We start from the raw sequence: 14,217 nt of genomic DNA, 5'->3' as shown, positions 1-14,217 counted from the left end.
AAGTAATGGTGACCAGAAACAAGGTTTTCCATGACAAATACTTGAGGTTGCAAGAAGAGGCTGGTTCGAAAGGTGGCATTGTCAGAGCTTGTAGAACTACATGGTTCACACCTTTTATGAAGGTCTTGCACAATTTGTGGGACATAAGAGAGGAATCTTGGACACCCTCATGAAAATTAGAAATTACAGCCAAATGAACTCTAATGGTAGAGGCTGATAGACCCGATTGAAAAAGGTCGGCCAGATAGTCTAGTATTATCGACACTGGTGCTGAGAAGGGGTCTACTTGTTTATCTTTCTGCCAACAGGTAAATCTTTTCCACTTGCTCAGATACGTAATTCTAGTGGAAGGCTTATGAGATGCAATGAGAATATCACGTACTGTAAAGAAAGGTCATTCTGCCTAGCAATCAAGGGAATTGGAGTAGCCAAGCCATGAGCTTCAGGCTGTTCAAGTTGGAATGAATCAAGTTCTGTGGATGTGAGATCAACTCCGGGATTGGATGGAGAATCCATGGTCGATCTAGAAGGTGAGGCCAAAGGAAGGGGAACCAAATCCGTCGAGGCCAATATGGTGCTATGAGTATCACCTTACTCTTCAACCAACGGGCTTTCTTCAGAAACTGGGGAATGAGGGGAAAGGGTGGAAATACGTAAAGAAGATGTAATGGCCAATCGTGGACTACAGCGTCCCTAGGTGACAGTCCTTGAGGGGGAATCAGGGTGTAGTAGTTGCTGCATTTGTAGTTGTTCGGGGATGCAAAGAGGTCTCAGCAAGGACGGCCCCAGCGGTGGAAGATCTCCGCCGCTATCAAGGGATTCAGGGACCACTAGTGAGGTTGAAGAATGCACCTGCTGAGTCTGTCTGCTATCACGTTGGAACTCCCAGGAATGTGCATTGCTAGAAGAAAACGGTTGGTAGCTATCGCCCATTGCCATATTCTTATGGCCTCTTGACAAAGGGGGTAAGATTTGATTCCACCTTGCTTGTTGATACACCAGACCACCGCCATGTTGTCTGATTGAATCGCAATTGTCCCAGACAGAATTTATTCCAAACGGCATCCTGAATAATCTGTATCTGCCAAATGGGGTACTGAAAGTAGTCACCAATGAGGATTTGTGATCAAGTATCACTTGCCAAAATGAACTTTTTGCATCCACGACAGAAAAAACAGTGGCATTTGGTATTAAGGCTGCAACTTCCTTGACTGTACGCACTGGATGATGCGGTCTTTTTAATGCTTTGCTCAAATCTCTTGGGTCAATATATATTCTGATTTTGTCTGTGCCTTTTTTGTGGGCTGCTACCATGGACAACACCATTCTGTTGGTTCTGTGACTGGGTAAATTACACCTTGCTGCACCATTTTATCCACCTGAGCACTGATTTTATTCTGCATAGCTACTGGAACTTTTCTTGCTTGTCTGACCACTGGACTGACTTCTGGGTCTAAATACACAACTGGAAGTTTGCCCAACTTGTCTTCGAAAACATCAGCACACTGAGGAAAATAGCTTCAGTAAAATTGGAACTATGATAAGTGCTTACAAGATGAACTTCTTTGGTAAAAGAAAGCAAATTCATTCCCAAACATCTCTGAGACCCAGTAATGACTGCACAGGTCTTCAGACTACACAGAATAACAAGCTGTAACAGCTCCTAGCCAAATAACATGAAAGCACTACTGAGCCTTCGGTATGAATTTCTTCACCTCCATAAGCAACAAGTTTCACACAACTAGCCACATTTAGTTGTTCACCAGCTCTCACCTTAGCAAATGTATCTGCTGACATAACATTACACTTTGAGCCAGTGTCTACTTTAAGCTCAGTGGATTTACCATTGATCTGGACATTAAAAAACACTTCATTCTTTGCCAACAAATTCACTGCATCAACCTTTTCACCAATCACTGCAGTTCTTTATTATGATCAACTTGCTTTTTTGAGTGACCCTTTTTTACAACTGTGTGATGTTCACTTGATTTGCAAAACTTTTGAAAATGGTTCTATTTTTTTACACTTGTGGCATTGCTGACCAAATGCTAAGCATTTTTCTCTTTTAGACTAATGACTGGCATCACAACTGCGACAGTTAACAATAAAGTTGGAGTTGGGTTTTTCTGACTCACTGTTATACTGCACTGAGCATGCTCTCTTCTTAGAATTTGCTGGAAAACAACGAGACCTCCCAGTAAAACCTGCAGGGACTGTAGCTGCCATATGCTTAGGCTTGCTTCTGCTAGCCACGTGTTGCATGCTGTCTACACTTGCTCTGGAGACTGCTGAAACCATGCTGTTATCACTTGGAAGCATACTTGTGCACCTTTCTGTAACTACATGGATTTGACAAATCTTAGTAGCCTTGCTCAACATTAAATCACTGTCACAAAGCAAAATCCTTCTCACTGCAGCACTATGAACACCACACACAAGCCTGTCCTTTATTAACTCATCTTTTAAATCACCAAACCAACACATTTTAGCTTTGTTTGTCAGGTCAGTAATATAAGCTGCAAACGATTCCCCTAGTTTCTGATCTCTTGTGTAAAACATATGCCTTTTTAAATGTAATATTTGTCTGGGGGTTACACATTTCCCTGAATTTGGGTTTCAAACACTCTGGGGTATTTCCTTGATTCAGCCTGTACAACCATATGATGGTTTTCACCTTCTCTCTCATATACTGCTGGTGCATACACAAATGAACTCTCTCTTTCAATGGCCTCTAACCCAGCTACGTTTAGCAAAATGAATTCCCTGGTGCATGCATCTTTGTCAGAATAAGTTGCTTGTATGAATACATCATACTCTTGCTCATTCTCCAATTCTCTGCAACATTCTGATCAAATACAAGTGGTAAGGGTTTTTGAAATCCATCTGCCATATTAACACATACCAGTGAAGGCTTTTGCAAGTATGCATGAACACACACACATATACATAAGCCAGAAATTTATGCCAGTATTTGTAACTATGCCCAATAGCACAACAAGCCGCTGACTAACTGAACTTTGCGAAATACGTTTCCCCGGGCACAATAATACTCTTGAAATTACTGTACTGTAAGAAAATAGAAGTTATGTTCTTACCATAACGTTCCATGTTAGTTGTCTTCTTCTCGCCTTCTTCTTGCTGGATGGGTTCGGAGCCGACCTCGGCCACTCTAAAAGCTCGAGAGTTGGTTCCACCGGCTCGAGGCTCCCCTTATATCCCACAATGCTAGGCGTGAGTTACCTCAGATCTCGTTTGTAAGCTAGGCCCAGCTTATAATAGTAACAAAATAACTATAAACAAAGTCCACCTCTATAAACCAGGGAGAAGAGAAGGGTGACCTACATCCTGATCCAGGAAAATATGCACAGTAGCATATACCTAAAGTAAGAGGTGGTAGAAAGAGAGGTCACAATCAAAACTCCTCTAGGTCTGTCCAGGCCAGGGGGAAGGAGGGTGGGGCGCATGAAGAAGCGAGAAGAAGACAACTAACATGGAACGTTATGGTAAGAACATAACTTCTATATGTTAAGTTGTCTATCTCGCCTTCATTCTTGCTGGATGGGACCGTCCTAGCACCTTGTCCCGGGTGGCCTAACGGAACAGACTCTTGAGAACAGTGGAACCAAAGTTAGCTCTATGCCTAGAAGCTAAATCCAACTTATAATGAGAAATGAAAGTGTGAGGAGTAGCCCAAGTAGCCGCTGCACAAATGGTGTCAATAGGCAGTCTGTCTTGGAAGGCTATAGAAGTAGCCAAAGCTCTGGTGGAATGGGCTTTAGGTTTGTTAGGCAGCTTTTGGTGTCTAATTTCATAAACAAGGGAAATCAGAGATGTTAGCCATCTAGATAATGATACCTTTGAAACTGAAAGTCCCTTTCTGCCTTCTGCATAGGAGACAAACAGCTGGTCAGATTTTCTGAATTGTTTGGTTCTATCCAAATAGTACCTTAAGTGACGATGAACATCTAGCCAATGCAATTTTTGTTCAGACCTATTAGAATATTCTGGAAAAAACACAGGGAGATCAATGCTTTGATTAAGGTTAGACGCCGAGGCTATCTTAGGTAAAAAGGATGGGTTGGTTCGTAAAGATACCCTGTCCTTATGGAACAACAGATAAGGAGGTCGACAGCTGAGTGCATGAAGTTCTGAGACCCTTCTAGCTGAAGTAATGGCTACCAGAAAGAGAGTCTTCCAGGATAGCAATTTCAATGAACAGGAAGCTGCAGGTTCGAAAGGGGGAAAAATCAAAGATGTGAGAACTAAATTTAGGTCCGAAGGAGGAGGAGGATTTCTTATAGGAGGTCTGAGAAGTAAAACTCCCTTCAAAAATGCTTTGCAAAGCTTGTGGGACATTATGGCAGACTCTGAAATGCCCACATGAAAGTTAGAAATAGCTGCCAATTGAACTTTAAGAGTAGATGGAGATGAACCTGCATGGAAGAGTTCAGCTAGAAAATCAAGGACCATTTGGATGGAAGCAGTGAAAGGATCTATGTCCCTTCCTTGAGCCCAATAGGCGAAACGTTTCCACTTACTCAAATAAATCTTTCGAGTGGAAGATTTATGGGAAGCTATCAAAATATCTCGCACAGAGTGAGATATTTGAGGAAGCCTGGCTAAGGTTGGAATTGGAGGAACCAAGCAGTGAGGTTCAGAGAGGGGAGGGAGCGATGAAATTGACCCGACTGATGGATCAAAAGATCTGGAACTAGGTCCAGATGCCAAGGTCGCTCCAACAGAAAATGATGAAGAAAGGGGAACCAAACCTGTCGAGGCCAGTAAGGAGCAATGAGGATCAACGAGGCCTTCTGAGCGATAGCTTTCTGTATCACTTGAGAGATTAGTGGGAAGGGAGGAAATGCATACAGAAGTCCCGGGCCAAACTTGGACTAGAGCGTCTCTGCTGGGTTGGCCTGGTAAAGGGAATAGAGTGAAATATTCTCTGCACTTGCTGTTTTGGGGAGTAGCAAAAGGTCGCAGCAAGGCTGACCCCACTTGAGAAAAATTTCTCTCACAACAGAGTCTTTCAGAGACCACTCGTGAGGCATGAGGATAGCTCTGCTCAATTTGTCCGATTTGATTGGACTTCCCGGGGATGTGCATTGCTATCAGAAACCGCTGAGAAGAAATCGCCCATTGCCACAGTCTGAGTGCTTCTCGACACAGGGGGTAGGACCTGGTTCTGCCTTGTTTGTTGATATACCACACTACAGACATATTGTCCGTCTGGATTGCTATCGTTCCCAAGGGAAGAGAGTCTTGAAGGGCTTGCAACGCTAAAAGCACTGCTCTCATCTCTAGAACATTTATGTGCAAGTGGCATTCGTCTGGTTGCCATGTGCCCTGGACAGTACTGCCCTGATAATGCCCCCCCCACCCGATCAGGGAGGCGTCCGTTGTCAGAGTAGCAACCGGAGGGGAAGGGACAAAGGGTCTTCCCAACAAGAGCTGAGGGGAAGACATCCACCACAGAAGATGATTTCTGCATGTCTGGGTAATCATGATGGTGTGGGACATCGGAAGTTGCTGGTATGACCATTGCGTGAAGAGCATCCATTGAAGGATTCTCATGTGGAATCTGGCTAATGGAAGCAGAGGTATGGCAGCCGCCATAATCCCCAGTACTTTCAGAACTAACCTGGCTTTGACTCTGTTGCTGCTGAAGAGGAGCGAGACCAGTTTGTGTATGTCTGTTATTCTCTGATCTGTTAGTCTTGCAGACATGTTGACTGTGTCTAGATTTGCGCCTATGAAGGTAATAGTACGACAAGGCGACAAAACAGACTTTTCGCAATTTATTGAAATGCCTAAATCTTGACAAATGCGAAAGGTGTAGTCCCTGGCCAATAGAAGAAGATGCTTGGTGGGAGCTGTGAGGAGCCAGTCGTCCAAATATGGAAACACCTGGAATCCTTGACGTCTCAGGTGAGAAGCTACCACTGCCATGCATTTGGTAAACACCCGGGGGGCAGTGGTGAGACCAAAGGGCAGGGCCCTGAATTGAAAATGACTGGTTCCCAGCCTGAAGCGGAGGAATCTTCTGGAGCGCCTGTTCATTTTTATGTGATAGTACGCATCCTGAAGGTCTATAGAGCACATCCAGTTTCCCTTTCCCAATAGGGGAAGGATGGACTGCAGCGTGACCATCTGAAATCTTGTTTTCTTGACTGACTTGTTCAAGATACTGAGATCCAAAATTGGTCTCCAGTCCCTGTTTTCTTTGGAACTAAAAAGAACCTGGAGTAGATTCCGGATCCTTGCTGGTCTGCTGGAACTGGCTGAATTGCTCTTTTTGCAAGCAGCTTTGAAATTTCCAAAGCTGCAAGATCCCTTTGAGCGGGTGGAACATCTGGAAGGGATTTTTTTGATTGGTTTGGAATGCGAACAAAGGGAATGGAATAGCCTTCGGAAATGATGGACTGTACCCATTTGTCTTGAGTTAAGGATAGCCAGGCTTCTGGGTACAGTGACAATCTTCCCCCGACTGCCTCCGAAGGTGGGCAGTCGGGCAACACCTCAGGGATGCTGAAAGGGCTTATCAGAGAAGGCTTCTCGACTGCCCTGGTTCTGCGGACCCCCCCTGCCTCTAGGGCGACGTCTACCATTGTTGTTCCCCCCTCTGCCTCTGGCGGGGAACCGACTCTGTGCGTCAGGCGAAGTCCCTTGAGATTGTTTGCGGAACCACATTTTCCCACTTTTCTGGCCTTTGGGGTAAGGCCTAGAAGGAGTAGAAAAACGGACTCCGGCAGAAAGAGTCTTGCCATCCGTCTCGCATCTAGTCAAGGTTTCTTTCACTTCAGGACCAAAAAGAGATGATCCATCAAACGGGGAGTTAGTGAAAGACGTTTTAAAGGGGTCCGCAAAGTTGCATAGCCGCATCCAGGCATGCCTGCGTAAGGCTACACCTGTCCCTGCGGCCCTGCTCGCTCCATCAGCCGCATACGAAAGGAGGCGCATGGAGGAGTTAGCTATGGAGTTCAGGGTAGCCAGCTGAGTGTTCATCTTGTCTTGAAAACCCGCAGCTGTAGGATCCTTCAACATGTCACTCGCTTCTTTGATCAAGTCTCTTTGAAGACGAGTAAAATGGCATAGGTAGTTCAGCGAACGCATTGCAAAGGTCGCTGATGAGAACATCCGCTTCCGTACCTGTCCATAGACCTAGATTCCTTGTTAGGTGGATGGACAGGCACTGAAGGATCAGCTAGTTCCTTCTTAGTGGCAGCAGCAACCACCATAACATCCACAGAAACTCCTTGGTCAAAAATTGTTTATCCGCTGGTGCCGTGATAAATTTTGAGGGTCTCCTGGGGTGGGGTCCACTGAGTCAGGAGCCGTCCATGCCTTTTGCTACCACCTGCATGAGGGGTCAAAGGGGAGACACCCAGGAGGTGGAAGGGCGAGAGCCAAACGCCTCAAGGTACACAGATTCATCCTCCGAAGGGTTGAGGGCTGGCCAATTCCCCTCTGCTTGAGGATTTCTAGAATGTCTGCAAATGAGACATCTTCAGAAGGGGAACGGGGGGAACCCTCGGAATCCTCTAAATCTGTGTCAGAGGTGACGGACTCAGGTGAGTCTATGTGTTTCCTCTTACACTTTCTCTTCCGAGGGGGCTCTTCTGCCAATTCAGGAGAGGCCTCGGAAGAGGATGAGATCCCCACAGGGGATTCTTGAGGAGCTGGCTCTCTGTGGTCTGGGATGAGGGAGTGAGTCGACTTGACCTGAGGCACCGAAGAGGGAGGGGCGGACGGAGCCGACTGTGGAGTTGAACCAGGTTCCAACACACTCCGCATGACCTCGAACGCACCCCTGTCAGGCAAAGCCAGAGGTCCCTGCTCCGAAAAGCTAAAAACCTCCCTCGGCACCGACAGTGATGGCTCCGAGGCCGATGTCGGAGCCGAACTCACCAGCGCCGAAGCCCCGAGAGGGAGAGCGGGGTCGGACAAGGGTCTGATGCCACTCACCCCCTCGGAGCCGACGAGGGAAGTCCGGCGCCGAGATTCTTCTAAGGAAGAAATCGGAGCCGACGATGGAGCCGAAGACATTTGTATCGGCTCCGACGCTACCACAGTCTCGGTTCCGAAACGCCCCGGCTCCGAGCTCAACGGAGTCGGAGGAGGAACATAATGAGGGACAGGGTCAGGCATCGACTGATGAGTCGGGCTCTGAAGCATTTGGGCCAGTGCCTCGGACTTGAGAAGTCGACTCACTACCCTCTGAAGTTCATGGTCCGACAGCCTCGATGACCTAGAGGAGTGAGATCTATGGCTCCGTTCAGACAGCAGAGGAGATGCTGGAGCCGAATGAACGGAGCCAAGGGACGGTGACCTGGACCTCTTTCTAGATGTCGGTTCCGAAGGTCTGGTCGGAACCGACACAGGAATTTCCAATACCTCGGCTCCAGCCGGAGCCGAGGAAACCACAGAAACTGTAGACTGAGACTCATCGGCTCCAGCCGGAGCCGATGCAGACGGAGGTTTCGTAGCCTTAGGTCTCGGCTCAGTAGCTGGAGCCGAGGACCTAGAAGCCTTGGAGGGCTTTCCCGAAGGGACAGTAAGGGAACCCTCAGGCTTGAGTAAACCTCTCAAAATCAGTTTGTTTTTTCTTTCCTGCAGGACCCTGGGGCTGAAGCCGTGGCATACAGCACAGGAATCCTGCAGGTGCAAAGGTCCCAGGCAGTAGACACAAGAAGTGTGACCGTCTGTCAGAGACATTTTCTGACAGCACGAGTCACACTTCTTGAAGCCTGAGACCTTTGAGTCTTTAGACATTTTAGAAGGAAGTGTAATCACACACACACAGTCAAACACACTGATTACACCCTATCCAATTTTAAACTCAAAAATAAAACAAACTACCAAAGTTTTAAATTCTGAGAAAAAAAAACACACACACCACTAGGGGATGGAAAAAGGCCCAAAGGCCCGAGGGAAGAACTTATAAGTTCTTGTGGAAAAAAGGGGGATAATAGAGAGAAAAGGGGAGAAAATCCACTAAACTAAGGGAAACAACTGTTAAAATTAAAACTAAAGGGGTTTAAGTATACTAAATTTTACTCTAAAGTTACTCACCAAGAAGCCGGTAACACCTCGATCGCTGTAGCGGCAAACGAGATCTGAGGTAACTCACGCCTAGCATTGTGGGATATAAGGGGAGCCTCGAGCCGGTGGAACCAACTCTCGAGCTTTTAGAGTGGCCGAGTCGGAGCCGAGGTCGGCTCCGAACCCATCCAGCAAGAATGAAGGCGAGATAGACAACTTAACATTCACCTCTTATCAGTTTAAGAAACATTAAAAATAACTACAATGTGTGAATAAATTGGGCAGAAGAAGCTTTTCGAAGTAATTGCATTTTGCGAATAAACAGTACACAGCACAAGAAACTTTTCGAAATGGCTGTACTTTGACTGTACTTCATGAAATAGTTGCACTCTGCACACAAATACACTCTTCCGAATAAATGCATACACTGTAAGCACTTTTACACACTTTGAGATACTTCGAATAACTGTAGTTATGGCATGAAGAGGTTCATAGGTTGGAACTAGGCTATCAGCCCTAGGGCCTATACAAGCCTAGCCATAACAATTCCCTGGCTATTTCTTCCCACACTATTTACTTCCCTGGACCCCTGTCTAGCAGGGAAACTGACATGATCCCTGTGTGCCAAAACACAGTACTTTGCCAAAACATATGCAGTCACCTTGCTTTATTTATGCTTAACATGTCCTTTTTATATTCATTTTGCTCATTTAATCTTTTTCATGCCCATTATACTTTTCTTGTGCTCGTTTTACTCTAAACATGCCCGTTTTGCTTTAAACATGCTCGTTTGCAATTCCAAGGTAATTCTGAACCCTTTATGTGCTTATCTGATGCTCATTTTATCAAATATCTTAATTTTAAAGATTAATAAACCTTTTGTGCCTCTCGCTTGTTTAATAATGTGATTTGTGCCCTTGCAATGCTCAATTTTATCTTTTTTATAAAATAAATCATTTGTGCAAGTTTTCATTACCTTTGGTTCATTTCTGGCTCTTGTTTGTGCTCGGTTCTCTTAGTTTACCTTCACTGTTAACCCTGCACCTCGTAACTCTGAAAAGCAGTCTCAAGAATCCTGATTCTGACACCACTTCGCTCATCCAGTCAGGATGAAATAGGGGAGCCTTTATAGGTTCTGTCCAAGCAGCTGTATTATGTACAAACACATCAGGATTGAGGCTTAATAACTTAAACGAACTAGCTATTACACTCATACATGCTCACTCTCTGGCTGCACTCTCAAAATGGCACTGAGACTAGCACATGCTTGCTATTTATATGCATGTTCAGTCCTTGAAAATGTTTTTTAAAGGTACAACACAGCTCCCTATTCTACACACACACACACACACACACACACACACACACACACACACATATATATATATATATATATATATATATATATATATATATATATATATATATGGATTCCTATCACATGGTCGACAGGCCATATGATCAACTTTCATTTGGTCGACAAGCAGTTTTATGTGGGGGGGGGGGGGCTGTGCCCTCCACACCCCCCCTAACTATATATATCAACTCCAGGGTTGCACAACATTGGGGAGGGGGCAAATCTGCCTGTCGACCAAATGAAAGTCGATCAAATTGCTTGCCGACCATCTCAGGTAGACCTATATGTATATATATATATATATATATATATATATATATATATATATATATATTTATTTCCTTTTATAGGCCAACACCCTTGACATTATGGAAGTTACAAAACATTATCACATACTCATTCCATGAACCAATATTTTAGTCCCGCCTTGATAGTGGCTTTTTATCCACCATGAAAATCCAACCACAGCATACCAGTCTAGGCAAATTCTGCTCATGATTGCATGGTTTCAGGTAAATCCTGTGATGATATGGGAGAATTACCCAGCCAACTGTCCTCTGTCAGTTGAACATCCACAACTGAAATGAAAGGACCACAACACTCCACTGACATATTACCCTGTGTATTAAGAAGGGCTTTAACACTGCGGATGGGTGGTGTGTCCCCTATGGTAAACAGTTTGTCTAACCTGTCTACCCCCCCCCCCCCTTTGATTCACTGGTTTAGAAACTTAATTTTCAAGCAGATTGCCTTTTTTATGTACAGGTGACTTAGTGGGGGTACCAGTTAATGGTCTTTCTCTTCTCTTAATATGCACACAACTCAGTGGCTGCTTAAGGGCATCTGCATATGACTTTTTATCATGTGGATGCTTCCACCCCATAAAAATTTCTCAGGATCACAAGAAAGCAAGAACTGGAAGGTTTGAGTCTCTTTCGTTAAAATCAAAATAGTAGGATATCTTAAATTTACACCAAATCCCAATTTTTGGGCCCAACGCAAATATGGCACTAAAGTTTTCCACTTTGCAAATTCTGATGAACGGTAATCAGGCACAATTTTAACTGGATGACCACCAAGTATAAATCTAGAACCTAAGTACCATTCTGTCCTTAAAATGAGCTTCCTATCATTAAAATCCAGACTTTGTGTCTAGAATGAATAGATTTAAAAGAAATAGGAGGATCAGTTTTCAACAAGGTTTGTACTTTTTCAATAAACAGTAAGGCATCCAGTCCCTTCACACTCTCTGGTAATTCCAACAATCGTAAGCTATTGCACCTCACCCTATTCTCCATCTCATCCAGTTTTGCTTCTAACTGGATCAAGTCGGACAGTAGATCCACAACAGAGTTAGTGTGGGTGGACATAACATTCTTTTATTCACACATCTGTCTGCTGAGCATCCAAAATTTCCTGTATTTTATCTAACAGCAGGTTAAGCCTGCAGGTGGTAGTTTTGATCAATTGCAAATAATCCTCCATTTTTTTACAAGATTAGAATGCTTGAATCCAGTGATGTATGAGTAGCCTGGTCACACTCTTGTACACTTAATGTAGCATCTGCCATCCTGGTGTAATATCCTTCAAGGCTACTACTTTCAAACTGCTCCAAACGTGAACAACTGCGTGTTTACACTCCAAATGGCAATCAAACTGCAAAGAGATCTGGTACAAAAGTGCTGCCACACTAGAACTGTCAAATGAAACAAGACTGCATCAAAACAAGCTTAAAAAAATGGAAAAACCTCACAGAGCTCTGGTTCACCCACTCCACACTGTGCATGCTCAAGCGTGACCCCCAATTTATTGTTTTTTATTTTTTTCTGTGTGTGTCAACCCACTTGTTTTTCTCTGTATTTGAAAACTGGTTGATTTTACAAATATTTAAAGACTTTGTGAACTCAGACATTAATAAATATTTAACCTAGATAAGAAATGTTTTCCCAAATTATTGGAATTCTTAAAAAAATATCAACAATAATGCAATGAAAAATAAGTTGGATTTCACATATTTATACAATTCCTGTTGGAACTACTCCTCAAAAAATAATAATGAAGACTTCTTTGAGGAATGCAACAAAATAATATTAAAATCTACAGATAAAACTACATCATCATTATACTGGAAATTTTTCACTTGGAAATTCTTACACAAAGCTTTTGTCACTCCTAACAAAATTACAATTATGTACAACTCAAATCAATTAAATGCTGGAGAAGTGATTCTGAAATAATAGCTGACTAGACGCATATCGTATATGAATGTGAAGTCATCTCCCCCTTTTGGAAAGAAATTAGTAACTTCATTCAAGTTCTATGTAGTATTTCTAAATCTTTAGTCTTATTTAATGCTCCAACTCCTGAGATAACTCGAAAAACCCAGGTACCTCTTCTTTGGTCTATTCTTGCTACAGCCAGAAAAGTAATTACTAAAAATTGGAAAAGTAAAGTTACCCCCTCTCATGTTGAATTTATTAGTATGGCAAACAATGTTTGCAGTAGTGAACTGCATACTATAAAGATAAGAACTACTGATATTACACATTCGTACAAATCTTGGCTTAAATTTAAAGACATGAAAAATATTAATTGTTGTTGAAATTTATAACTCTGATGTATTGATCAGCTGTGGACCTATGTAAATAGTTACTTGTTTTATATTTGATTTGTTCACTTATTGTTTTAAAAAAAAAATACTTCCAGAGTCCAAAACCTACCAAAAAAAAAAAGATGGAAGCCGAAGCCACGCTGGTAGAGTGGACCTTGACCATGTCTGGCATAGTTTTATTGTGGTGAGTTTGGCTTAAACTTAAAGGCTTGCTTGAAAAATATTATGTTACTGATATGTAAAACTTTGATGCATTGATTAGCTGTGGAGCTATGTAAATAGTTATTTATTTGTTTTATAATTGAGTTGTTTATTTATTGTTTTAAAACCAAAGAAAAAAAGAAAAAAATGAATACTTCCAGAGTCCAACATCTTCCCCAAAAAAAAAAAAAAAAACAAAGATGGAAGCCAAAGCCCTAGTAGAGTGGACCTTGACCCTGTCTGGAATAAGTTTATTGTGGTGAGTATAATGAAAAGCAATAGCCTTAGACAACCATTTGGAAATTGTTTGCTTTGTCACATGTTGCCCCTTCTTCCCTTTGCAGGAAATGAACAACTAATCCGAAGACCTAAAACACTCAGTTCTGTAAAGACAGTACCCGAGTTGTCTGTGGACATCCAAGGTATGGAGTATTCATTCTCCTCATTTTAGGTCAGGAAAGAAGAGAGAGAGATGAATAGTTTGGCTTAAAAGTACACTTGGATACAACTTTAGGCATAAAAGAAGGATTAGAATTCAAAGAAAGCCTGTCACTGTGAAAAATGAGATAATGCTGCTTCACCATAACAGCTTGCAACTTGCATACCATTCTTGCAGAGGTCAGGAGCAAGGAGGGGGTGGCTACTGCAGCAATGATCATTTGAGCATCTACTGTTATGGTAAGTCTATTTATACAACTATAATATGTTATAATATTCAACACTGCTGTAGTAGCCTTAGAAATATGGGCAGATTACCCTAGCTTACTGCATTTAGGAGGTGAATGCAGATGAGTAGTTTGGCTTAAAGTAAACTTGGATACCACTTTAGGTATAAAATAGGGATTAGTTCTCAAAGAAACCCTGTCTCAGTTGAAAGTGGGATAGTGTTCTCCCTCCATAGAAACTTAGATATATCTTTTAAAGAGGTCAGAGTAATCAATAAAACTGTTTTCATAGGATCACAGATGGTTACTAGGCTAATGGCCCTAGAGCCCTTACAAGCCTA

This window comes from Protopterus annectens, chromosome 9.part0 (genome assembly GCF_019279795.1).
Source record: "Protopterus annectens isolate FY-2018-M chromosome 9.part0, PAN1.0, whole genome shotgun sequence".
In the NCBI taxonomy this organism is placed as follows: Eukaryota; Metazoa; Chordata; order Ceratodontiformes; family Protopteridae; genus Protopterus; species Protopterus annectens.
Note: the sequence above shows the minus strand (reverse complement) of the source record.